Genomic DNA, 13357 nt, shown 5'->3' on the forward strand with positions numbered 1-13357 from the left:
TCTAGAACAGGGGTCTCCAAAACCTTCTAAGCAAAGGGCAAATTAACTGTCCTACAGACTTTAGGGGGGCCAGACCAGAAAATGACCCGGTATCAGTGAGAGGAAACAATTCCCCATCTTTGGTGTTAGTGAGAGGAATTGTGCCCCATTGATGGGGTCATTGGGAGAAATTGTGCCCAATCATTGGTGTCATTGGGCCCTATTCTTGGTATCATTGGGATGAACTGTGCCCCATCATTGATGTCATTGGTGGGAATTGTGCCCTATCCTTGGTATCATTGGGAGGAATTTGTTGGGGTCAGTGGATTAAATAGTGCCCCAAGGGCCAGATAAAAACAAGAAAAGGGTTGCCTCCGACCCCGGGCTGCAGTTTGGAGACCACTGTTCTAGAGCATTGGTACATTACAAAGCACACCAGTACCTGTCAGTGCTAACAATTTAGTGTCCCCACCACACACCTCTAGGGCCAATTATTATGAATCTAGTTAATCTACCTGTATTATGGTATCTGTATGGACAGTCAAGCACACAAGATATTGGCCCACCCCGCAATGAATGATGGTAACTACAATTCCTTTCCACTGTAAGCACTGGACCATGAAAAGCTTGCTTGCCTCATTGAGCCACATCCATTCATAAGAAATAAACTACAAAGCTTTAAATTGGTCTAACAGTCTGGGAATGGGTTTTCCAACCATTTGTACGACCTGCATTGTGTACGGTTCCTTAGACAATATTAAGTTGGACCTGAATTTGGAAGTCTAGGATCCATCTAACTAAGCTTAAAGTGTTACTAAACCCCGGACCCTGCATTCACTATATCTGGTCTCCCACAGTACACAGAACATGGAAATGCAATTATTTTAGTAAATATTGACTGCTAAATACCTTTTCTCATCAGCAGTATATAGCAGTCTTGTAACTTCTATCAGTGTCTGTCCAAGCACTGGTTAATCTTCTCTGACTGCCCTCTGAAGCTGCATGACCCCTGAACCTTTGTCTGGACAGCATTAATTGGCCTTGTGCTGATCACATGCAACCCCCACCCCCAAGAAAAGTCTCTCTAGCAATTTACACCTAACTGAGCATGTGCAGAGTGATTCCTAGGGCTCTGTACTCTCAGCAGATGGATTAGGGACTGTGGAAGAAGGCGTGGACCAGAGAACACTATCATTTTTACACAATGCAGAGGATTAACCCCTTAGGCTCCACAGTGAGTATAACAAGCATGCTTTACTGCATATACAGACTGATTTTCCTGCTGTGGGATTAGTAATACTTTAAGGCTACATGCGTCTAGGAGGATTCAGAACCCCTGACCTCTGTTTGGACAGTGCCGATTGGCCCTGGGCTAATCACACGCACTATTTCAAGACCAAAAAAAAAAAAAACCCTCTCTAGTAATACACACCAAACTGAGCACGTGCAGAGTAACGCCAGATAATATAGGTCTTATCAGGAGATAAGAGGGGGACACTGGAAGAAGGGGAGGATCAGAGAAGACATAATCAAACAGCCTTTTTACACAATGCAGAGGATAAAACCTCTTCTGTTCCACAGGGAGTATAACAAGCATGCTTTACTGCATATACAGACTGATTTTACTGTTGTGCAGTTAGGATACTTTAAAGTGATACTAAAGTTTCCTTTTTTTTTTTTTTTTTTTTTTTTTAAATAACAAACATGTCATACTTACCTGCTCTATGCAGCAGTTTTGCAAGAGCTGCCCCAATCCTCCTCTTAGGCCCCCTGCCGCAACTCCTGGCTCCACCCCCTTGACCAGTGCCCCCCCCATAGCAAGCCAAATGCTATGGGGGCACTGGTGCACACTCATTCCTGAGCCCCTCTCTATGCATCTATAAGACACAGAACCGCAGCTCTGCCCCATCCCCTGCTCTCTCCTCACTGGCTGCGATAGACAACAATGAGAGACAATGGCTCCCACTGCTGTGCTGGGGAGAGAGAGACCCAAGGCTTTCCGTATCGAAAGGGGGCTGTGCGGTGTGTATTGGGGGGCTGTGGGGAGAGCTGCACACAGAAGGTTTTTTACCCTCATTCATAGAATGACCCTTCAGCCTTCACAACCACTTCACAAGCAGAAAGGGTTTTTGCCTTAATGCATAGAAATCATTGAGGGGGGAAAAAAAAAAAAAACACGACTTCAGAACCACTTTAATCTATTAAAGTTTTAAAAGTAAAAGATTTACGTTTAAATAAACCTTCTGTCGTAGTTGCCGCTCTACTTTCGCCAACACTGAATCTACAGCCTAGAGTAGTGCCCAGGACTTGTGTTGTGTCTCCACCTGCCCCCCACCCTGTGTTTGCTTTCTGGGGCCATATGTGCATGATCACAGGGCATGTGTAGTCAAAGTGATCTGAATACTCCCACCCGTTATTGATCGTCAACCCGCTGGGTATGTGCATCACTAATACGCACCAACTCTCCTCCCTAACCATAGTGCCTGGGGGAAGCATGTAGCAGTAAGATATACCAACGACCCAGGGCAGTGCCCAGCGATGAGGTCACATAACCGCTACATTGACGCATTTGCTGCCGTGTAATGATCCATATATCATAATACACAGCAGTGAGTGGGTATCCATTATAATGGTCACATTGGCAAGCACTAATTGGTCAGCGCAACCATGTAACCGCGCTGACCATTGGGAAGTATGTGTTTCTTTCTTCTGGGATACCCAACTGGAAGATGAAGCCTCAGATGCACTTCTTATTGATCAGGTCACATGGCTATGCTGACCAATGAGAGCTCATCATTGTGAACATTATGGTGGACACTCAACCTGTATTGCGGTGTGTAGACCGTCACACTGGCAGCTATATCATTCTAGATCAGCAGCATCAAATATTAAAAATGTATTGATTGTGGGATTGTTTTTTGACCCCTTTCTACCCTTTACAACCTGTACATGTGATGTACATTCTGTTTCTATTTGAACTGTATATTAACACGTTATCCTTCATCTCCATCTGCTCACTGTACTGTATGTGCTTTGTACATTAACCCCTTCAACTCCTATGTAGAACTAGTGCACCATTACCAAGCTGTTCTAACCTCTAACCTACTCAATATCCGTTTCCTTATTTCTAGAATAACATGGCAAAAAAATATCAACTTGGTGTGTCTACATTTAAAAAGTGGGTAATTTGGGGGTTTCTGTTGTAAAGAATATCAAGCAAAAAACCAGGACAGTGCAAAGTAAGGGAAACCGCTGCTAAACACCAACAAAACAAAAGACTCCGTCTCATAAAATGATATAAAATTAATTTGGGCACAGTGTTGCATGACCAAGTAAATGTCAGTCAAACTATCACAGCACTAAAAACTGAAAAAAAAAAAAAAAAAAAAAAGGCCTGGTAAAGAAGAAGAGGCGTACACAGGATAGTACTCTTATCTAAATGATATAGATCTAATGATCTAAACCAGAGATGTGCTGAGAAAGAAAGTTACCGATTTTTAACATGGCTCCCTATAAAGTGGCTGAACGTCTTTTAAAATTACATTTAAAATTCAAATCACATGCACATAGCAGAGGCATGAACAGCATTAATCTAGATGTACACACTTGAGGAGCACCCCAGCCTCGCTGCTCTTATAGTTCATTAATATTAATCCTACGGTGTACACCTGCGCTTGACGGTTTTTGCAGAACGTGGTGAAAGGACTGAGCAGGAACGTGTCTTATTCTGAGAATTCTCACTGTACTCAGCAAAATGTTCAATGCCAGGTGTACGCTGCAGGACTGCTGAGCAGTGTTCAATTATTGTAAAAGTGGTGGGTGGAAGGACCACTCTGCTTCCCAATGGGGCTGCACCGTGTACAGGCAGGAGGTGTAGATCAGTCAGTCCTCGCACGTTTATGTACACCTAGCCTTGGCAGCATTTTTTTCCCATAAAAAAAAAGAAGATCTCAGCTTTTATAAAACTGTTATTCTGTTTAAATGACTGAATAAGTATAGATGGCGCCAGACAAAAATAAAGAAATAATAATGTAGACCCTAATTAACCACTAAACCAGCTGCAAAGTCTAACCTTTGTGAAGGTGCATACAAATGGAAAAAATAAGACTGCGCTAGTACCAAATATAAAACACAAAATATATACTGTGACATTGACAAAAAAAATATATATATAAAATCTAAAACATATCAATCCCAAAGAAATATTCTTAAAGTCCCAAAATAGAAATCACTTATAAAAGTCCCAAAAAATATGTGAGAATGAAAAAAATTAAAATAAAAATTCCTTTTTGAAATAAAATCCACCAAGTGAATCCATCACCAAATGAACTGAATAAACTCACCAGAGCAATATGCTGATTAAATTATAAACCAGCATACGCGCTTTTTTGCTCTGGGAGCAACGATCTGCAGACAATTGAAGCACAGCTTTGGCTTGGAAGAAAACAATTTCCTCGAGCAATATTCTGCAGTAGACTCTGAAGATCCATTTTATTCACATCCCATCTTATTTGAGAGGTATTGGAATGGCCACTCGGAATAAAAAAAGAAGCTCATGGTGCAGTACTTCTTAAAAACACTGCTTTAATAATGACAAAAAGACACTTACAAAAAACGGTGTCCGATCGACACCAGCATAATAAACACAAACAGATGCCAAGGAATAGATCCAACCACAATACACATGCGCTCTTGCGATGCTAGAAGCACGCTGATGGCACCCCACTCAAGCCCCGCCCTACGCATTTCGTCATTTTTCTGTCAATGTCACAGTATATATTTTGTGTTTTATATTTGGTACTAGCACAGTCTTCTTTTTTTACATTCTGTTCAAATGCCATTTTTTTTATTTTAAATACTATATTTACCATATTCCCCCAATGTGCTGTAGATCCAGACCTACTGTGGTTGAGTGCATAACCCCCCCACCACTGTCTGACCATACTGCTCTGAAGGAGACAAATAACTGATGAGAGCTTATTGGCAGCTGGTCTCTGGGCCAGGCACTTACCAAGATCAGCAGTTTCATAACACATAAGGATGGGGGGGGGGGGGGTAATGTGTCAGAGCAGAGCAAGCAAACTATAGAAATGCAGGCAATAGACATGCAGAAGAGGACTAAATCGGCAGCAATAGCATTGCCCACAAATTGGGCTTCTGACAAGGAAGGAGCTGCCAAAAAAAAAAAAAATACAAAGAATTTACTACACAATTTCATCCTTCAGTTATTTCAACATGAATCTATGTATCCGAATGTATTGTTTTCATTGCTCGTGAAACTACTTCTTTAAGAATGTTACTTTTTCTGTTTTTTTTTCACAGTAAAATGAGGATTTCATGCCTTCATTCCAACAATTATGTGATCCAAAAATGCTGCCGTCATGATATTCATACAATGCTACATGTAAAAATTAGAACAAACAAGATCATCCAAAGCAAACACTGAAGTTTAATAGAACAAAGCATAGTAACATGCAAAATCCCAAACACTACCAATTAGTCATATGAAAACACAAGTCGTCCTCACGTACACTGGACGTTTTTACAGCTGCTGTTTTTGGCTTTTGACGGTTTTTTCTACAGCTAGTAAACCCCCCCAGCATGTTATCCTATGTGTCCATGCACACAGACTGTAATCAACGCTTTTTTGCAGGAATGTTTTTTTGGCTGGAAAAAAAACCCAGGACTAGTGGGTTTCTAGATTAGTTTTTTAGCTGTAAAAATGCTCTAATGCATTAAAATGCTGCAAACCGGTGTTTTTGGACTTTTTGCCCAAAAAAAAAAAACATTTAAAAAAAAAAAGCCAAAAGAACACCAACACAGAAAAACGCAGCTAAACGCCAATGCAAAAACACTGAACAACTCATATTTTTAATGCGACTCTCCCAGATTGTAAGCTCGAAAGAGTAGGGCCCTCTTACCCCTCGTGTGCTGTTCGTAGCTGCTGTAATGTTTCATGTATTGTCCCCTCCTCTATTGTACAGCGCTGAGCAAACCCTTTGGCGCTATAAACTCAATGTAATGTAATGTAATGTAATACACAGCTAACATTACCAGCGTTATCAAAACACACAGTATGCATGGAGACAAAAGAACAAAAAATTCCATAACCCAGATAGCATTGGAACAGAGCTCCACAAACTGCAGTTTATTTATGGAATATGGCAGAAAGAACCACAAGCTGCCATCCTGGGCATCCTCAGCTACAATATAATCTCCTTGAAATAGCAAGAAGGCCAGGGATTCAAAACCAGCTTTGCAATGGTGACAATGATGAATGCTTGAGTTACAAGCAAACATTATCCTTCAAATTAAACATCAAGAAAGTCAAATGTTTTTAAGTGCATATTCCCCTAACTGGAGTCTTTTCCTCCTAATATATGAAACCAATGCAAGCTGACACTGGACAAGTTTTCAGATATCACATACAGTAACTATACTCCTCTGCACTGTATGGCTTTTTTCCTAGGCAGAAAACAGTTTGCTTTGAGTGTTTGGGGAAAAACTAAGACCACCAATGAAACCTTGCTAGAATTAAAGCAGAACTCCAAGGGTTAACTGCTGGCTTTGTCTAGGGGCAAACCAAAAAGCTATACTTACCCAATCCTTTGATCCTCCCAAAAACCACGCTTCCCCACGTCCAGTATTGGACGGTTTCCAGTCCAGAGCTGGTCTATGGGCGAGACGAACAGTCCATTCACAGGTTCGTCCCTTATGATTAAGTCCAATGACGAAACGCGTCAAGGGAAGTGACGTCAAACGTACAGTGGAACCGGAAGTGATCCAGTGGCCATCTTAGAATCTGGCAATACCTCATAGAAGTTCACGTGGAGAATACCAGGGAACTCCTAGAGGTCTGGATACTTTGCAAAAGGCTATTTTAAAAGAAGAATCTTGATGTACGCATATTCAATAAAGTATTTTAAATTGTATATGCGGGTTTACACTATGATTTATTCTATATATGGTGGGCATCGGTGGATTGGTGGAGATTGATGGTTGAACTTGAAAGCTGCTATATCTGGATGACATCTTGATCTGATCCATGAGGCTGTGATGATTCTTTGGTTGAAGCAGAATTTGTGTTAATACCTTCGCCGGGAGATGTAAAGGCATATTATTTACATACTTTTGGTAATAGTATTCACTCCTTATACCATAGAAGTGGACACAGTGTTACACATGTTTTTGGATGCATATTTTTCACTTGATTGATTCACTGGCACTGTTTTGACACTTTTAGTTTTTTCACTATTTGTGATCACGCATGGTTGTTTGCGTTTATCACATTTGTTTTATTCATATATTTTACTTAAGATAATGCACTATGTGATTTTTCTTTTTATGTTGAGGTTTCTTTGTGAGCCATTTAAAGGCAGAATATAAAGATTGATAATTGAAGTTGACACAGAGTGATTTTTATATTTTATCTATTTTTGGACTTTTTTGGAATTTATTTGTGGCACATATACTATTGGTATTAGCATATTCACAGTCCATTCACAGGACCTCTATAGTGCAGGGGGGGAAGATAGGAGCAGAGGGGACCAGTTTTTCACTCGAAGGATCAGCAGATTAAGTATATCTCTGCTCTGAAATCCCCTAGACAAAAACGAGCAGCTAACCCATGCAGTGCAGGCACAACCCCACGGCATGGGAGAAAAAAAAAAAACCCACACACTAATTTTGCCTGTAATTCTGCTTTAATCCTTTAAATAATTAAAATGAGTCAACTCACCTGTATTTAGGCAGAAATGTACTCCTGGCCCATCAGGGATGTCAGGCTTCTGGTACAAGACTCTGCGGCCTATTGTGGAGAGAAAACGATATTATAACTTACTTTGACAAAATAACTGTAGGATAAACACGTGTGCCGCACTGCCACTTGTATTACAAATAAAGCATTTCTAAGTTCCTGCACGTACTTTTAGCTTTTCAGTAGAGCAACCTGGGAGCCTAAAAAACTGGGGAGCTCCAACATGCTAATCGTAAGTCAATGACCTGGATCCACTGCTCAGATAAGTTCTCACTTTACTGCCTACACACTTATTTCAGGTTATTATTATACAGGATTAATATAGCGCCAACAGTTTGCTCAGCGCTTCACAATATAACGGGAGACAATACAGTTCAAAACAAGAGGGTCAGGAGGGCCCTGCTCCTTGGAGCTAGGTTAGTGAATCATAAACTACTGAAAAAACCAGAACAGACATTTTTAGAAAAAAAGAAAAAAAAAAGTCAGTAGTGGCAGCCCAAGCATTGCTTGCAGTACATGTTTAAGTTAAAGCAACTCAATCAGCATTATACAAAAAAAAACAAAAAACAAAAAAGGAAAAAAAAAAAATCCACAGCAGTTCAGCTTACAAAACTTTGCAATAGTTACCATTCTCCCACCACGGTCTTCAAGAAATAAGCTTGACTTCTGGGCAGGGCTGTGGAGTCGGAGTCGTGGAGTCGGAGGAAATTTTGGGTATCTGGAGTCGGAGTCGGCAAACAATGCTCCGACTCCTATTAAATTTAGATTGGAATTGAAAAAATAGCAAGTTTAAATGTCCCAATTCACAAAAAGTTATAATTAATGACTTCTCTACTTCTCTCTATCGTTAGTAATGTGGCCAGAATAGTTACTGCAATGCCACCCACCCAAGTCAGTGTCGAAAGATTATTTTCAGCCCTAAAAATAATAAAGTATGACTTAAGAGCCTCTATGAAAGAGGATCTGGCAGAGGCAATTCTCTTCCTTAGAACTCTACATTGAATTGATTTGCATTTGCTAAGCCTATAACTACATTTCAAGATTAATATAAACCATTTCTAGGTTTTACAGATTTTGTTTTTGGTTCATATAGATCAGCTTTGTTTTTGTTCTAAAACAACCAAATAACGTGGTTTGTATATTTGGACTGTTAAAGTTCCTGTTCCTGATGTTTATGCCTGCTGCTACTATCCAGCCACTTGATTAATTAATAAAAAAAAATTAATAAAACTTTGTTGTTTTTATTGTTTGTCTTTTGCTTAAACTGTTCAATACAGTTGACTGTTGGCTTCCCAGCCAGTAGTCCTGTGGTAATGACATGTATGTTGCCTTTCTTTCCTTCAAGGAATGTATAAAATACATTTGCATATTAATACAGAGGAGTCGGAGTCGGGGAGTCGGAGGTACACAAAACTGAGGAGTCGGAGTCGGAACATTTATCTACCGACTCCACAGCCCTGCTTCTGGGCATGTCTGTCGGCTGGTCCTGTGGCACCCTGTGGTTCCTTCTGATGGCCCTTAAAGTGTTTCTAAAGACTAAACATTTTTTTACCTTCATGCATTCTTTGCATTAAAACAACACTAAGCTCTGGTTCACACTGATGCGGTGTGGAATTAGCAGCATTTTCAATGCGAATTCCGCACGCATCAGAGTCGCACCCCGTTCACGCGAACCGCCGTGAGTGTGCATGTTAAGCTAACAACACCCCAAAAGCGGTCTGCAAAACACGGTGCGATAAAGAATCAGATCACATAGGTGTGAATACCCATGCAATCTGATTCTATGGTGGACCCAAAAAAGGGTCCTGCATGTTATTGGTGTGGGTGCGGTGCGATCTGAGCCATACCAAATGTATGGCTCCAATCGCACCACACACAAATCGCATGTGATTTGCACAGGAATGTGGTGCGGTTCCTATGTGAATCACATGCGATGTACCACACGTATGTGAACCCAGGCTTAAGGCTCAGTTTTTTGTTTTTTTTTAATAACAAACATGTTATACATACTTGCAGTGGCTTTGCATGGGGCTGCTCTATGCAAAACCACTGCACAGAGCAGCCCCTATCCTCTTCTTCTCAGGTTCCCTGCCGATGCTCCTGGCATCTCCCCCCTGCTGAATGCTCTGTGTGTCTATAAGACACAAAAAGGTATAATAGTATTCCCAAAGTACATGTTCCTGGAAATGGCTGTTAGGTGTCATTGGGTGCTGCAGTGACCACTGGCTGGAAACCGCAGACATTCAAAGTTGTAAATAGCTTTACGCAGCGATTACAACATATTACAAAGGCAACGTTTCGAAAACACAAAGCACCCTTTCATCAGGCATCATTCAAGTGATGATGCCTGATGAAGGGGCCCTGTGTAGTTCTGATACATTGCCTTTTTAATATGATGTGACCGCTGAATAAAGCTTTGGACCAGTTTGGAGAATCCTTGGTGTGCTGGGGTCATGTTTCCTACAATAAAACACAGAGCGTAGCTGAGCCCCACTGCCCGCTCCCTCCCCCTCCCCACTGGCTGTGATTGACAGCAGCGGGAGCCAATGGCTCCCACTGTTGTCTCAGCCAATGAAGAGAGAAACCCAGGAGAGCTGTTGCTTCCGTGTACGGAGCGTGATCGAGTTGAGGCTCAAGTAAGTATTGGGGGGCTGTGGAGGGAGCAGCGCTCAGAAAGTTTTTTGCCTTCACGCATAGAATGCATAAAAGGTAAAAAGCCTTCAGCCTTTACAACCGCTTTAAAGATATAAATATGTTTTAGGTAGAAGTGTGCCTCCTCAGCACATCCCAATACTTACCTGAGCTCTTCCTCTATCCAGCGCTGTGCCCATCTCCCCGCTCTCACAGGCTTGATTGCGAGTCAAATATTGTGAAGAGGGAGCGGGGGGACAGAGGCTGGGCCGCACCATCTGCATCTATAGACCCAGGCAGTGCAGCTCAGTATGAAGCCCACAGGTATACATCTGCCGCATATTTAATGAGTCCCAAATTCCCCTAGAATCCCCCGTCTTTTATATACACAATTTGCAGTGTCCTTGTTTACTGCCATGCGCAATAGACTCCGTTTGTGTAACTATTAACCTTGACTTGCTCGACTATAGATCTTGTAACTATAAATCCTTGACTGATTGCAACTGCACATCTGGTAACTATGAATCATAGATCTAGCCTTGATAGATCTCAACAATGTCCTTGTCTTATTATTCTAAACTCTAGTTACCCCTCCACTGATATATCCTACTAAAATTATGGCAATTGAGTGTCAATCAGCCTTCACACATACATTTTATACACCCACGTCACATATGTATCACAGTTGTATACGGGCTGCACAGCCCCAGACCAGTCAGTGTGCCCATGCTGACCCGTGTCCATAGCCAAAAGTGCCTAAAATGGTCTCATGAGCATCAGAATTAGACCGCAGAGCAATGGAAGGTGGTCTGGTCAGATGAAGTCAAGAAAGGTTTGAGGAACACAAGTTTGAAGTGTTGACTTGGCTTTCAAATTCTAAAGACTTCAATCCAATCCAGCATCTGTTGCATGTGCTGGAAAAATACGACCATCCATGGAGGCCCCACCTCACATCTTACAGGACTTAAAGGATCTCCTACTGATGACGTGGTGCCAGATACCACAGCAGACCTTCAGAGGTCTAGTGGAGTCCATGCCTCAAAGGGGTTATGGTGGGTTATCATAAATGTTATGGCTGATCGGTGTATACAGGTAATAAGAAAGAGAAGAGGTCTTGTGATCTCTACTGTAAACATTACGTGGTCACCAGAAGCCCTGGAGAGGAATGTTCTTTGAGCAAGTTCCCTAATGATTACAGTCTTTTAAAATGTATGACTCCTATAATAAAAACTTTCCTTCATTCCCCCCCCTTTTTCTTTTCGAAGCCCTAATGTCTCATACCTTTATTTATCCCAGCCTGAAAGTATCTGATATATTTGGAAGTATTATATAATGACATTTTGGAGAGGCAGCACATTTCGGGAAAAGATAGGAGACAATATACGAGTGTTTTGCGGTAATGCATGACTTGATTTCAAATTCATTTTCAATATTAATAAATATTAAAACATTTAATACATGAATACAATAGAAACAGGAAGTGGGTGCAGTAATATTGAGCTCAACTGTACAGATGAGGCACATATTTAATATATAAACTATATATAATGTAGTAAGAATATGTTATTAAAATTGTGATTTATGCAATAGGAGAAAATTAGATTTGGTTCAGACAAAAATATCTATTAACTATATGTGGTAAAAATAAGTTATTAAACTGATTTATGTTTTGCCATTACATAATTACATTTAGTGTTTTAGACAAATATGCAGACTATACAAGTGAAGTTTTGAGCATGTATTCTCCGTAATGGGCCTGAAAAAGCAGATTAATCCCCAAACATGTCAATGTATTATGCTGAATACTGTAATAGTCTTAATTAAATGTATATACATACGTTCTAAATATTTACCTTGGATTTGATTATTTTGTTATAATAAAGTATGTTCATTTTTATATAAAATTAATCTTGTTGTGTAGTGGACCTTTCTTGGGTGCTAGATCTAAAGTCCCAGGGTTTTTCTCTAGCGTATAATATGTGTTTAGGGATGGCACCTTAATAGTGTAAAACTGATTGGCATGTTCACCCCTTCTTTTCTGCTGTTAAAGTATATGTAAACTCACATCTTGTAAAAACAACCCATTTAGTTTAAAACAGAAATGAAAGACAAAAATGTGTGTGTATAGATAAAGAAAAATAAATAAAATGACTCTTCTCTCCCCCCCCCCCTTTTTTTTTATATAAAAGGATCACATTACCTCTGTTCTCAGCTACATAAGGAGGACAGGGAGGAGAAACAGCAGCACACTGGTCTACCCAGTGAATACAGAGGGAAAGAGAGACAGAGACAGAGAGAGAGAGACAGAGAGAGACAGGGGGACAGAGGCAGAGAGGGAGAGAGAGAGAGAGAGAGAGAGAGGGGGGGGGGCAGAGAGACAGAGAGAGAGGGGGGGGGCAGAGAGACAGAGAGAGAGAGAGGGGGGGGCAGAGAGACAGAGAGAGAGAGAGAGACAGAGAGAGAGAAAGTGTTTTCAGGACAAGTCTGATCATTGGAGGAGAGCGGGCTGAGTTCCCAGAATAGCTAGAGAACTGACCACGGTGTGCTCTCCTGCTTAGTGTGGTCAGTTTTTAATAGGTAAGCAGAGGGACTGACAGGAACACAAGGGATTTCACACAAAGAAAGCAAAACAAAGAGAACAAAGAAACAAAGAGAACAGGATCATTTTTCCATACAAGTACATGGTGCAACAGGCACATACTGTATCAGGAATATGAAATGTTCTTTCCTATTCCACTTACACATAAAAAATAAAAACACTAACCTACTTTATAAACAATAAAAATAAGCAAACATCCATATAGGTAAAAATTGTTGTTCAGGAAAACACAAAATTTCAATACCGCCCTAGGTTGAAATAGTGCCAGTAGCAGGGGTCTTGGCATAGGGTCATTTCTCTCCATACTGCTGCACTGAATAATTACATCCCCCCCGAGTTCATAGGAAATCTTCATTCAGAACAAAGCACTACAATCCACAGGAGACAAAGGA

The 13357-nt window shown here is 40.8% G+C and overlaps 1 protein-coding gene across 5 annotated transcripts in view; it reads right to left on the minus strand.

Annotated features, from left to right (window-relative positions):
* WDR37 (WD repeat domain 37) overlaps positions 1-13357 on the minus strand; it is a 214529-nt gene that overhangs the window by 183584 nt on the left and 17588 nt on the right. For all 5 annotated transcript variants that reach the window (XM_089668733.1, XM_089668732.1, XM_089668731.1 and 2 more), the window contains exon 2: positions 7718-7786. The gene's annotated coding sequence lies outside the window, so the exon portion shown is untranslated. The remainder of the gene's footprint in view (positions 1-7717; positions 7787-13357) is intronic.

Source organism: Staurois parvus, unplaced genomic scaffold (assembly GCF_062004578.1).
Source record: "Staurois parvus isolate SC_StPar_1 unplaced genomic scaffold, SC_StPar_1.0 ptg000061l, whole genome shotgun sequence".
Classification (NCBI taxonomy): domain Eukaryota; kingdom Metazoa; phylum Chordata; class Amphibia; order Anura; family Ranidae; genus Staurois; species Staurois parvus.